We start from the raw sequence: 12,552 nt of genomic DNA, 5'->3' as shown, positions 1-12,552 counted from the left end.
TCTTCACTGTGTGTGACTGAGACTGATACAGGGCTAATACAGTATACTCTCTTCACTGTGTGTGACTGAGACTGATACAGGGCTAATACAGTATACTCTCTTCACTGTGTGTGACTGAGACTGATACAGGGCTAATACAGTATACTCTCTTCACTGTGTGTGACTGAGACTGATACAGGGCTAATACAGTATAGTCTCTTCACTGTGATCAAGTCTTTACTAAAGTTAAGCATGACTGTATTGTTAAACGTGCCAATGTGTCCTTTTACTGTCCTGTGAGCATGGAGCACATTGAGAGGTTATAGTGGTGTGAGCACATGTACCCTTGGTTCCCCCGAGGAGTTATATTGGTGTGTATTTAGCTTGTGTGTGTGTGTGTGTGTGTGTGTGTGTGTGTGTGTGTGTGTGTGTGTGTGTGTGTGTGTGTGTTTGGGCATTCAGAAGTGGTCTCTGTAGTAGCTGTAGCCCTCCTCTCTCCCTGGTCCAGTCAGCCAGCCACACGGCTCTCTGATCCACAGCACAGCTGCAGTAGGGTGAGGGAAGAACGGAGGGACACTCAGCCAGCCACACGGCTCTCTGATCCACAGCACGGCTGCAGTAAGGTGAGGGAAGAACGGAGGGGCACTCAGCCAGCCAAACGGCTCTCTGATCCACAGCACAGCTGCAGTAGGGTGAGGGAAGAACGGAGGGGCACTCAGCCAGCCACACGGCTCTCTGATCCACAGCACAGCTGCAGTAGGGTGAGGGAAGAACGGAGGGACACTCAGCCAGCCACACGGCTCTCTGATCCACAGCACGGCTGCAGTAGGGTGAGGGAAGAACGGAGGGGCACTCAGCCAGCCACACGGCTCTCTGATCCACAGCACAGCTGCAGTAGGGTGAGGGAAGAACGGAGGGACACTCAGCCAGCCACACGGCTCTCTGATCCACAGCACGGCTGCAGTAGGGTGAGGGAAGAACGGAGGGACACTCAGCCAGCCACACGGCTCTCTGATCCACAGCACCGCTTCAGTAAGGTGAGGGAAGAACGGAGGGACACTCAGCCAGCCACACGGCTCTCTGATCCACAGCACGGCTGCAGTAAGGTGAGGGAAGAACGGAAGGGCACTCAGCCAGCCACACGGCTCTCTGATCCACAGCACGGCTGCAGTAAGGTGAGGGAAGAACGGAGGGGCAGTGACTCACACGCTACTACACTAATTTGTACATGCATGTCACATGCCGGTTGTGTGTATGGGTGTTTGTGTCTGTGTGTTTGTGTGTCTGTGTGTTTGTGTGTCTGTGTGTTTGTGTCTGTGTGTTTGATGCAACGTGTGTGCATGTTGGTTGTTCAAGGCCAATGGGATCCTCTACTAAAAAGGTAAGACAGGTAACCATGAATCATCAATGAATCCGTTTTCTAAACAGTATTTTGGTTGATGTCATTTTTAATGCTTGAGTATGTAGTGCAAAATGCAATGAAAAAATAGCAGATTTGTGAAACCATAGTTTTTGTTCTGCATATCATATAGGATTGAAATTTTATATGTACTTAGACACCAATTATATATCTACGCCTACAAAATGTGCATTAATACGTCTTGCAGGCATGGCTTGAGTATTGCAAAACAGGATAATTTTTTTTATGATAATACATGATATGATGACAGAAACACTAAAAGTAGTCTAAATTTATAAGTAGAACTTTTCAATATTGAATGTGAAAAACGATCAATTGTGATTGTGAAACACACATTGCTTCCTTTTGTTAAATACTTTAAAGATTGGAAATAAATATAAAAAATAGTGTTCCTACAAAATCAGATCTAATGTTATTTAGATTATTACTAGATATTATCTACCGTGTCCTGCACAATCTGACTGAGCATACAAGTATCTGACAGCGGTGGTAAGCAGAAGCAAGCAGCTTTCTTACATGGCACATATTTTACATGGAACATATTGCACTTTTACTTTCTTCTCCAACACTTTGTTTTTGCATTATTTAAACCAAATTGAACATGTTTCATTATTTACTTGAGGCTAAATTGATTTTATTGATGTATTATATTACGTTAAAATAAGTGATCATTCAGTATGGTTGTAATTGTCATTATTACAAATAAATAAAAATCGTCCGATTAATCGGTATCAGCTTTTATGGTCCTCCAATAATCGGTATCGGTATCAGCGTTGAAAAATCATAATCGGTCGACCTCTAATTTCATCTAATCCCATAATTGTTCTTCACACCATGTGAAACTGTAAAATGGTAGGTTTTGTATTAGTGTGCATGAGTGCGCGTTGTACAGAGACTGGGTGGTCAGTTCCGCTCAGCTGAAAGGTGTCACAGAGGTAGAGGGACATACAGTTACAGTAGTAAGACTGACTGTGGATTCCTCACTTTTCTAGAGATTGTCATTGTGGTTCACCCCCTATTGACTGTCAATCAATTATTAGGATTGGCTTGATAAATACATTTGTAAAAAATTTTTTTTTTTTTTAATTACCTCAAAATTGAGCTCTGTTGTCTTGGTATAAACTGGGAATATCTACAGATGTAGAATCTTATCACCCTGATGCAGGAGAACTTTCCTACAATGCAGGAAATGTCAAATTTGAAGTGTATTTGAGGTTTAAAAAGGCTTCTAAAGTTTGTAATTTCCAATTAGAAATTTCAGACATGATTTTCCCTTACGAAAAAAGGTATCAACCCCTACAAAAACATCCATGAATTATAATATAATAATTTACATTTCCTGTTACTGCAGTTTTATTTTCCTGCTGAAGCAAACAAGCTCAAATTAGAATCCTACATCTGTAGTGTGTTTACATCAATAGTAGTTTGTTGTGAATTGTACAGAGGCATTGATTGGACCATAGCAATCATTAACCCATGGCTCTCTGATTGTCAGATTTGAGAAACAGAAAGAGAGAGTTGATTGAGCTGGGCCTTGATGAGCTGATGGAGCTGACGGCGCAGAGCCTGAGCCACCTAGAGATTAAAGAGCACATCAACATCATCAAGGAAATCGGCTGGGGGGAGTATGACAAGGTGCTGCTGGTCACCCATCACTGCAGGGGTAAGTAGCCTACTCATAGTTTAATAGGTTGAAATACTATTAGCTTTTCTTTGGTTCAATGACAATGAAAGATTAATTTATTTCAAGTAACTTGAAAGTGGTTGAAAGTTTTCATATCAAAGTATCCTTAGAATTGGCTTCCTAGTGTAGACTACTGCCAATTCTGGCAAAAAAATCTGCTAATATAATTTATACCGTCTGCTATATCTACAGTGGTTTCTACAGTTGTCTACAGTGGTCAAAACATTGCCTATGGTCATAACATTTTGCCAAGTTGATACAAAAAATACAAACTGTCCTGATAAACCTTTATAGACACGAAATCAATGTATTCTGTCTTCTAACAGTGTTTTCTGGTCAAAAACCTCATATGGTCAGTGGTCACATTTGGAAAGTTGTTATGAAAATGCAGGAACACCGATGGCCTCCACCAAGCTCCGGGGATTCCTATGGGAGTATTGCATCTCCTTGCACCTGTCCTGCCACTCCTGCATTGTGGGTCTCTTCGGAATCGCCTTCCAATGCAATGAGCGCTACGGCTTTGCCCAGGAGCTTGTTATTGGGAGGGAAAGTAAAAGAGTAAAGTTAACTCATTGTTTCATTTTGATGTAGTAAATCTGTGACCTATAAAGTGTTTAAGAAAACAATTAAAATGTGCATGTTATCAATGTTATTCCTTTAAGTATCGATAAAGCTCAATGTGTTGTCAAAAAAAAATCCATATGGACTGTACAGTCTTCTAATTCACATGTTAGACAGGTACAATGACCCCAGAACAAATGGTGTAGCCATGTTGCAAGGCACACTATCCATAATCACTGCGTGGGTGCGCATTGCATTATGGGTAGTGTAGGCTTTATGTTATTAACACAAACAACACACCACTCCTCTGCTCCCAGGTAGGTATCCCAGAGTGTGCTGTGAAGCGCTGTGTCCTTCAGATCACCAGTGCCCTGGAGTTCATCCACGAGCACCTTCTGGTCCACCGCGACATCAAGCCTGGGAACATCCTGCTGCTGGGTCAGTGCATTTGGAAAGTATACAGACCCCTTCCCCTTTCCTACATTTTGTAACAGCCTTATTCTGAAAAAGATAAAAGAAAAAAGGTTTTTAGATATGTTTGCAAATGTAAAACTGAAATACCCCAATTACATAAGTATTCAGACCCTTTGCTCAGTACTTTGTTGAAATCCATTCCAGGTGACTACCTCATGAAGCAGGTTGAGAGAATGCCAAGAGTGTGCAAAGCTGTCATCAAGGCGAAAGGTGACTACTTTGAAGAATCTCAAATACAACAGGTCACCTTACAGTGAAATGCTTACTTACAGGCTCTAACCAATAGTGCTATTTCATGTGTTATTTCATAGTTTTGATGTCTTCACTATTATTCTACAATGTCAAACATTTTAAAAAATAAAGAGAAACCCTGGAATGAGTAGGTGTGTCCAAACTTTTGACTGTGGTTCTATGATGATACTAGCCTGGCACACCTGTATTTGGGGAGTTTCTCCCATTCTTCTCTGCAGATCCTCTCAAGCTCTGTCAGGTTGCATGGGGAGCGTTGCTGCACAGCTATTTTCAGGTCTCTCCAGAGATGTTCGATCGGGTTCAAGTCCGGGCTTTGGCTGGGCCACTCAAGGACATTCAGAGACTTGACCTGAAGCCACTCCTGCATTGTCTTGGCTGTGTGCTTAGGGTCGTTGTCCTGTTGGAAGGGGAACCTTCGCCCCAGTCTGAGGTCCTGAGAGCTCCCGAGCAGGTTTTCATCAAGGATCTCTCTGTACTTCGCTCCGTTCATCTTTGCCTCGATGCTGACTCGTTTCCCAGTCCCTGCCGCTGAAAAACATCCCCTCAGCATGATGCTGCCACCACCATGCTTCATCTTAGGGATGGTGCCAGGTTTCCTCCATAAGTGACACTTGGCATTCAAGCTAAAGAGTTCAAACTTGGTTTCATCAGACCAGAGAATCTTGTTTCTTATGGTCTGAGAGGCTTTAGGTCCCTTTTGGAAAACTCTGTGTGGGTTGTCATGTGCCTTTTACTGAGGAGTGGCATCTGTCTGGCCACTCTACCACAAAGGCCTGATTGGTGGAGTGTTGCAAAGATGGTTGCACTTCTGGAAGGTTCTCCCATCTCCACAGAGGAAATCTAGAGCTCTGTCAGAGTGACCATCACCTCCCTGACTAAGGCCCTTCTCCCCTGATTGCTCAGTTTGGGCTGCCAGCCAGCTCTAGGAAGAGTCTTGGTGGTTCCAAACTTCTTCCATTCAATCATGATGGAGGCCACTGTGTTCTTGGGGACCTTCAATGCTACAGAAATGTTTTGGTACCCTTCCCCAGATCTGTGCCACGACAAAATCCTGTCTCAGAGCTCTACGGACAATTCCTTCCACCTCATGGCTTGGTTTTTGCTCTGACATTCACTGTTAACTGTGGGACCTTATATAGACGGGTGTGGGACTTTTCAAATCCTGTCCAGTCAATTGGATTTACCACAGATGGACTCCATTGAAGTTGTCGAAACATCTCAAGGAGGATCAATGGAAACAGGATGCACCTGAGCTCAATTTCAAGTATCATAGCAAAGGGCCTGAATAGTTATGTAAATAAGGTGCTGTTTTTTATTTGTAATAAATAAATAAAAAAAAATTTAAAAAAAATAAATTTGCTAAAATGTCTAAAAACCTGTTTCGCTTTGTCACTATGGAGTATTGTGTGTAGATATTTTTTATCCATTTTATAATTATGCTGTAACGTAACAAAATGGGGGAAAAGTCAAGGGGTCTGAATACTTTCCAAAGGCACCGTAATATATACACACACACACATGCACATAGTTTCAAATGTATGTGGACACCCCTTAAAATGTGTGGTTTTGGATATTTCAGCCACACCCATTGCTGACAGGTGTATAAAACTGAGCACAGAGCCACACAATCTCCATAGACAAATATTGGCAGTAGAATGGCCTTACTGGAGAGCTCATTAACTTTCAACGTGGCACTGTCATAGCATGCCATGCTAGAGCTGCCCCGGTCAACTGTAAGTGCTGTTATTTGAAGTGGAAACGTCTAGGAGCCACAGCGGCTCAGCCGCAAAATGGCAGGTCACACAAGTTCACATAACGGGACCGCCGAGTGTTGAAGTAGCGTGTAAAAATCATCTATCCTCGGTTGCAACACTTACTACCGAGTTCCAAACTGTCTCTAGAAGTAACATCAGCACAAGAACTGTTCGTCATGAAATGGGTTTCCATGGCCGAGCAGCCGCATGCAAACCTAAGATCCCCATGCACAATGCCAAGCGTCGCCTGGAGTGGTGTAAAGATTGCCGCTGTTGGACTCTGGAGCAGTGGAAACGCGTTCTCGGGAGTGATGAATTATCATTGATGGTCAATATGTCAACTACAGTATATATATAAGTGGATTCTAATGTTAGAATGTTTTACAAAAATGGAACGCCTGTTAAACCAGTATTTTCCTAGTATTTTCCATTAGTCATCCTAACACGACATAACAGTGCACACGATTTGGTCATCTAATACTTTGGCAGATTCCTCAATTACAACATTTACCACATTCCTGTACAGCATGCCATTGATGCGGTGGACTGTTTGCACATCATTGATTTCACCAAGCAGAAGCACAACCAATTAATGCATCTCTTCTGTTATGGAAAATCAACAAAACTGGGCCTTTGTCACAGCCAAAGGCCTCCCCATTACAGAAATCAACAGAACTGGGCCTTTGTCACATCCCAGCCTGGTCTCATAGACTAGACATTGCATGGATAAAAGTCAATCAGAGACAGTGAAATTAGTATGATATGCTACGTTTGGTATGGTTACATAAGAATGATGGTTACTTAACCTTTTCACATGTGAGTTCCAAATATCATTAATGGCCGCCCCAGCGCAAGTTTTTTTTTTATGTGTGTGATGTCAGAATGTTCTCTGACTTCCAGATCCAGATGCCTTACTCCACGGAGTTCGGGGCTCCGGGTCCGGCGCAAGAAAGCCAGCTGGACGCTCTCTCCGCATGCATGGGGAAGAGGAGAGCATCAGGGCCGAAGAAGGAGCGGAGAAGGACGGAGAGCATCAACACCGCGTTCACCGAACTGAGAGAATGTATACCAAATGTACCGGTAGATACGAAACTGTCCAAAACTGTCCAAAATTAAAACGTTACGAATAGCAACAAGTTACATTTCCCACCTAATGGACGTGCCAAGAATTGTTACGCAACATGGACAGTTATTAACCCGCGCTACCCTCAAACCAAGGCACGCTGCCTGCTAATTATCTAAAGGCTATGTTTCAATCTCTAATTATTTTCTAACATCAGTTTGAATTGAGGTATGTTCCGCCTCCTCATTAATTCGCATAAGAAGTTGCCCATTTCACTGTTGCGAACAATTTATGTTTGAGGCTTTACTCAACTGGACAAACACGAGATCCCAAGCACTTCCCCAGATCAAGTATGCAGAAATTGTTGCATCTCTAGTCAGAACCCTTTTAACTAACCATTCCCATAACACAAACTTTTTCCTCCTGACAAAGTTTCTGTCTGGCACCTGTGGCGGAAGAATCAGAATTAGCTGTGTAACATAGATCATTAAGATGTCTTATCTGCATAGTATACTTATGTGATATTCTTGTTATTAGAATGTATCCCTTCGGACTCTGGTATTGGCAGTTGCACTTCTTCCCTCAGCTGGGGCTCAGTCACCTGGGGCTCAGTCACCTGGGGCCCAGAGAGGGGAGAGGTCAGGCTTGTCTTTCACATGTCCCTGGTGCTATGCAGAATATCAGAAAGGGAAGAGGACAGGAGGGAACATTGTCTTCATACAGTGAGAGAAAAAAGTATTTGACCCCTCTGCAAAACATGACTTAGTACTTGGTGGCAAAACCCTTGTTGGCAATCAGAGGTCAGACGTTTCTTGTAGTTGGCCACCAGGTTTGCACACATCTCAGGAGGGATTTTGTCCCACTCCTCTTTGCAGATCTTCTCCAAGTCATTAAGGTTTTGAGGTTGATGTTTGGCAACTCGAACCTTCAGCTCCCTCCACAGATTTTCTAGTTGAGTTGAGTTGATGCCAAAGAGCTCCATTTTGGTCTCATCTGTCCACAACACTTTCACCCAGTTGTCCTCTGAATCATTCAGATGTTCATTGGCAAACTTCAGACGGGCATTTATATGTGCTTTCTTGAGCAGGGAGACCTTGCGGGCGCTGCAGGATTTCAGTCCTTCACGACATAGTGTGTTACCAATTGTTTTCTTGGTGACTATGGTCCCAGCTGCCTTGAGATCATTGACAAGATCCTCCTGTGTAGTTCTGGGCTGATTCCTCACCGTTCGCATGATCATTGCAACTCCACAAGGTGAGATCTTGCATGGAGCCCCAGGCCAAGGGAGATTGACAGTTCTTTTGTGTTTCTTCCATTTGCGAATAATCACACCAACTGTTGTCACCTTCTCACCAAGCTGCTTGGCGATGGTCTTGTAGCCCATTCCAGCCTTGTGTAGGTCTACAATCTTGTCCCTGACATCCTTGGAGAGCTCTTTGGTCTTGGCCATGGTGGAGAGTTTGGAATCTGATTGATTGATTGCTTCTGTGGACAGGTGTCTTTTATACAGGTAATAAACTGAGATTAAGAGCACTCCCTTTAAGAGTGTGCTCCTAATCTCAGCTCGTTACCTGTATAAAAGACACATGGGAGCCAGAAATCTTTCTGATTGAGAGGGGGTCAAATACTTATTTCCCTCATTAAAATGCAAATCAATTTATAACCTTTTTGACATGCGTTTTTCTGGATTTTTCTGTTGTTATTCTGTCTCTCACTGTTCAAATAAACCTACCATTAAAATTACAGACGGATAATTTCTTTGTCAGTGGGCAAACCTACAAAATCAGCAGGGGATCAAATGCTTTTTTCCCTCACTGTATGTGAATGTGTCTTTATCTATTCTTTAACCATGTGAAGGGATGGCATGATTATTAATGGGGAACCAATTACTTGTCTCCACAATGTCTATGCGCCAGTCACTTCCTCCTTTGGCATTGGGGGATGTGTGTGGTAGTGTCTGGAACCATTGTATGTAATCTCTGATGTTGCACTTAACCTGGAATAGTGTATGACCTAGAGGCTCACTCCCCTCAGTGAACTTGTCCAGGAGTGTGGTCAATAAGGGATTTTACTTGAGATGGGAGTATCTGGAGTTGACAATTGATTTATGTCATTGGTCAAGTTGGTGTTTTTGTGCTATGAAGTACCAGGAAAGAGATCAGAACCTCGTCTTAGGGGCCAAACTGAACGTTAATATATAGCGAATGCTATCTGGCTACGGGATATTCCTTTCTCATTTAAAAAGTCTCACCTTGGGACCCGTTCCAAACATCTGTGGTTTGTTATGTAGACTATGGGGTGGATCTTTGCTATAAAAGATCTCAGTAGCCTTTGTGTTGGCGCTCTCAACGGATCATCAGAGAAGGTGAATCGTTGACCAGCCATCGCTATTGCAAAGCTCTCACTATTAAAGATTTAGTTTAAGTATAACTCTGACTTGTGTGATAAGTTTGTCTCTCCTCATTTGATGGTAAAGAAATGAACCACCACACACCCACATTACCTTCATTGTTGTTTTCCTTACAAATAATAACCTTGGACATGTGTGCGTAAATCATGTTGTCATTTCTACTGTAGCGCACTGAATGTATGAATGTATGACGCATCATGCATTTTCTGCTTTATTCACGTTTTTTAAGTACTGGTGGCACGTCATGAATTCAAATTCTTGCGTAGTGTAACGGTTGTCTTCCTCCGAGGAGGAGTAGTAGGAAGGATCGGAGGACCAATGCGCAGCGTGGTAAGTGTCCATAATATTTCATAAGAATCATGACCACTGAACAAAACAATAAACTACACGTGAAATAACTAACCAAAACAGTTCCGTGTGGAACACACAGACACAGAAAATAAACACCCACGAAACACAAGTGGGAAAAGGCTACTTAAGTATGATTCTCAATCAGAGACAACTAACGACACCTGCCTCTGATTGAGAACCATACCAGGCCAAACGCAAACACAACATCGAAAACGTAACATAGACAAACCCACCCAACCCACGCCCTGACCATCCTAAAACAAAGACATAATAAAAGAACTAAGGTCAGAACGTGACACGTAGATTGTAATGGACACATATGATGTGTGTAAAATACTTTTTTACCGTTTATGGTGCTTTGAAGGCAGCTGGGAACTCGGAAAAACACATGGTCAAATCATGATGTCAGTGATCTTCAGGTCGGATAGTCGGAGCTCTAGAAAGAGGCCCGAGTTCCCAAGTTGGAATTCCCGAGTGGATGTTTGATGAAGTTCACATTTATCTTTTACAATAAAAAATGAAATTGAGGAATAAAGTTGTGAAGACCTTTATTTCCCATCAGTACAAAACATTATTTAGATTATTTTCAGACAACAATGCTGATTAGACGCATTTGTTGCATCATATTTTCTGTTGCTACTGTTCCAATCACATGTTTGCGATGGTACGCCCTTTAACTAACCCTTCCCATAACCCTAACCTAAACCCTTTAACCTAACTCCTAAACTTAACCCCTAACCCCTAGCCTAGCTAATGTTAGCCACCTAGCTAGATGCATGATTCTCGTAAAAACTCGTAACATATTGTACGTTTTTTAAATTTGTAACATATAATACGAATTGTAATTCGTAACATATCATACAAAATGGGTGCTGGACATCCGCAAATGAATACATACCATACGAAAAGTAACATACTAAATGGAGTGTCTCGATTTGCGTATAGAATAATACGAAATGCTCTGACACCAGGTTGCACAGACACTGGCCTCCCCATTACACCAATCAAAAGGCACCTGTGATGAGATAAAGAAACATTTCACAGCAGTTTGCTCCACCTACTTTGTCCAAGGCCAACAAAGCTGTCTATGAAAATTACAGCAACTGGCCACGGCAGGCTAGTGATGTCAGAGCTGTTGTTTTGAATATCTAGTGGAAGAGGTTAGCTGGTTGACATTTCAGCAGTTAGTTCCACAAACTGCAGGGTCTTAGTTAATTGCATTTTAATTTATATATTAATTGGAGTGTAATTAAATGCAATAAAATTAATAGTTTTAACATTGTTTTATCCATAAGTTTAAATATTCAATTAACTTCAGTAACTCGTATTATTTAATTTCAGATTCTAAATTGTAAGACACACTGTTGCTGTTCAAGCCCTCAGAAGATCTATTTACTATGAACGAGGTAGTGATAACCCATGAACCATTTTGTCATGACTGCAGCCTCAGTGCTGTTAGACAAACCACATAACGTAACGCCATACACTGTCAATATCTTTAAGAGCATGTTTTATGCAATCAAAAAAGCTAAGTCAAATTGAAATCCGTGCCAAAATACAGAGGCTGCAGAGATTGCTGTAAAATTAATTCCAAGTGTGCACTATGGATGCTCTGAAGTGACAAAAAGCAAGCCCAGAATGAAAATGTTATCCCCTCGTTTAGATATTGGTATGTACTCTGTTCTATTTCTGTTTATATGCAACCTTTCCCCCCCCTTTTTCGTGATATCCAATTGATAGTTACAGTCTTGTTCCATCGCTACAACTCCCATACGGACTCGCGAGAGGCGAAGGTAGAGAGCAGTTCGTCCTCGGAAACACAACCTCGCCAAGCTGCACTGCTTCTTGATTTGACTTGGAAGCCAGCCGCATCAATGTGTCGAATGAAACACTACACACCCGACGACCGTGTCAGCGTGCATGCACCCGGCCCACCACAGGAGCCGCTAGAGCGCGATGACACAAGGACATCACGGCTGGCCAAACCCTCCCCTAACCCGGACGACACTGGGCCAATTGTACGCCGCCTCGTGGGTCTTCCGGTCGCTGCCAGCTGGGGCACAGCCTGGGATCGAACCAGGATCTCCCTGCATCTTTTTTTAATCATGCATCCCTACCTTTACAAGAGCCCCCTGCTAGAGTGGGAGGCTGTGTGTGATGTTTACATATAACACTAGAATCACCACTTAAAAATGAATCCCGCTGGGTATATCCTCAGTCCTGGGACCTCAATGGGTACGGAACAACTCCTGATAGCGCATGTAATGCTCTGAACGGGTTACGGGATGCTGTTGTGCATGTCTCTGCCGTAAAGGGACAACATAAGAAACACCATAGCTGGTCATGGGAATCTTTTTTTGTAGGTGTAACAGGCTGTGTGTCACAGAATCATTTTTGTTTGCCTGAGAGAATGTGATGTGATGGTAAATGGCTTTTTATGCTGTGTATCAAACTATAGCTGTTCAAAAACATACAATTTAGTACACAACACCAAAGCAATCTCCTATGTCTTGAACACCTGATCCTGTTTCCAGTCAGTCCGTGTTTACGGTAGATAATATTACAGTCTAACTAAGATTCATTTATTGTCCTTTTTCACAGTAT

At 42.6% G+C, this 12,552-nt stretch overlaps 1 long non-coding RNA gene across 2 annotated transcripts; it reads left to right on the top strand.

The window, feature by feature from the left end:
• The first annotated feature begins 429 nt into the window (after positions 1 to 429).
• On the top strand, positions 430 to 5,745 carry LOC149976972 (uncharacterized). 2 transcript variants are annotated; one of them, XR_016487059.1, is made up of 3 exons: positions 430 to 1,016; positions 2,895 to 3,062; positions 3,475 to 5,745. It is a non-coding gene; the product is annotated as an uncharacterized LOC149976972 (long non-coding RNA). The 2 variants fall into 2 exon arrangements; XR_016487058.1 differs by having other exon boundaries at positions 484 to 1,154.
• The last annotated feature ends 6,807 nt before the right edge of the window (positions 5,746 to 12,552 follow it).

Source organism: Oncorhynchus mykiss, chromosome 16 (genome assembly GCF_057628025.1).
Source record: "Oncorhynchus mykiss isolate SJ-2025 chromosome 16, ASM5762802v1, whole genome shotgun sequence".
Taxonomy (NCBI): Eukaryota; Metazoa; Chordata; class Actinopteri; order Salmoniformes; family Salmonidae; genus Oncorhynchus; species Oncorhynchus mykiss.
Note: the sequence above shows the minus strand (reverse complement) of the source record. Positions and strands in the feature narration are given on the sequence as shown.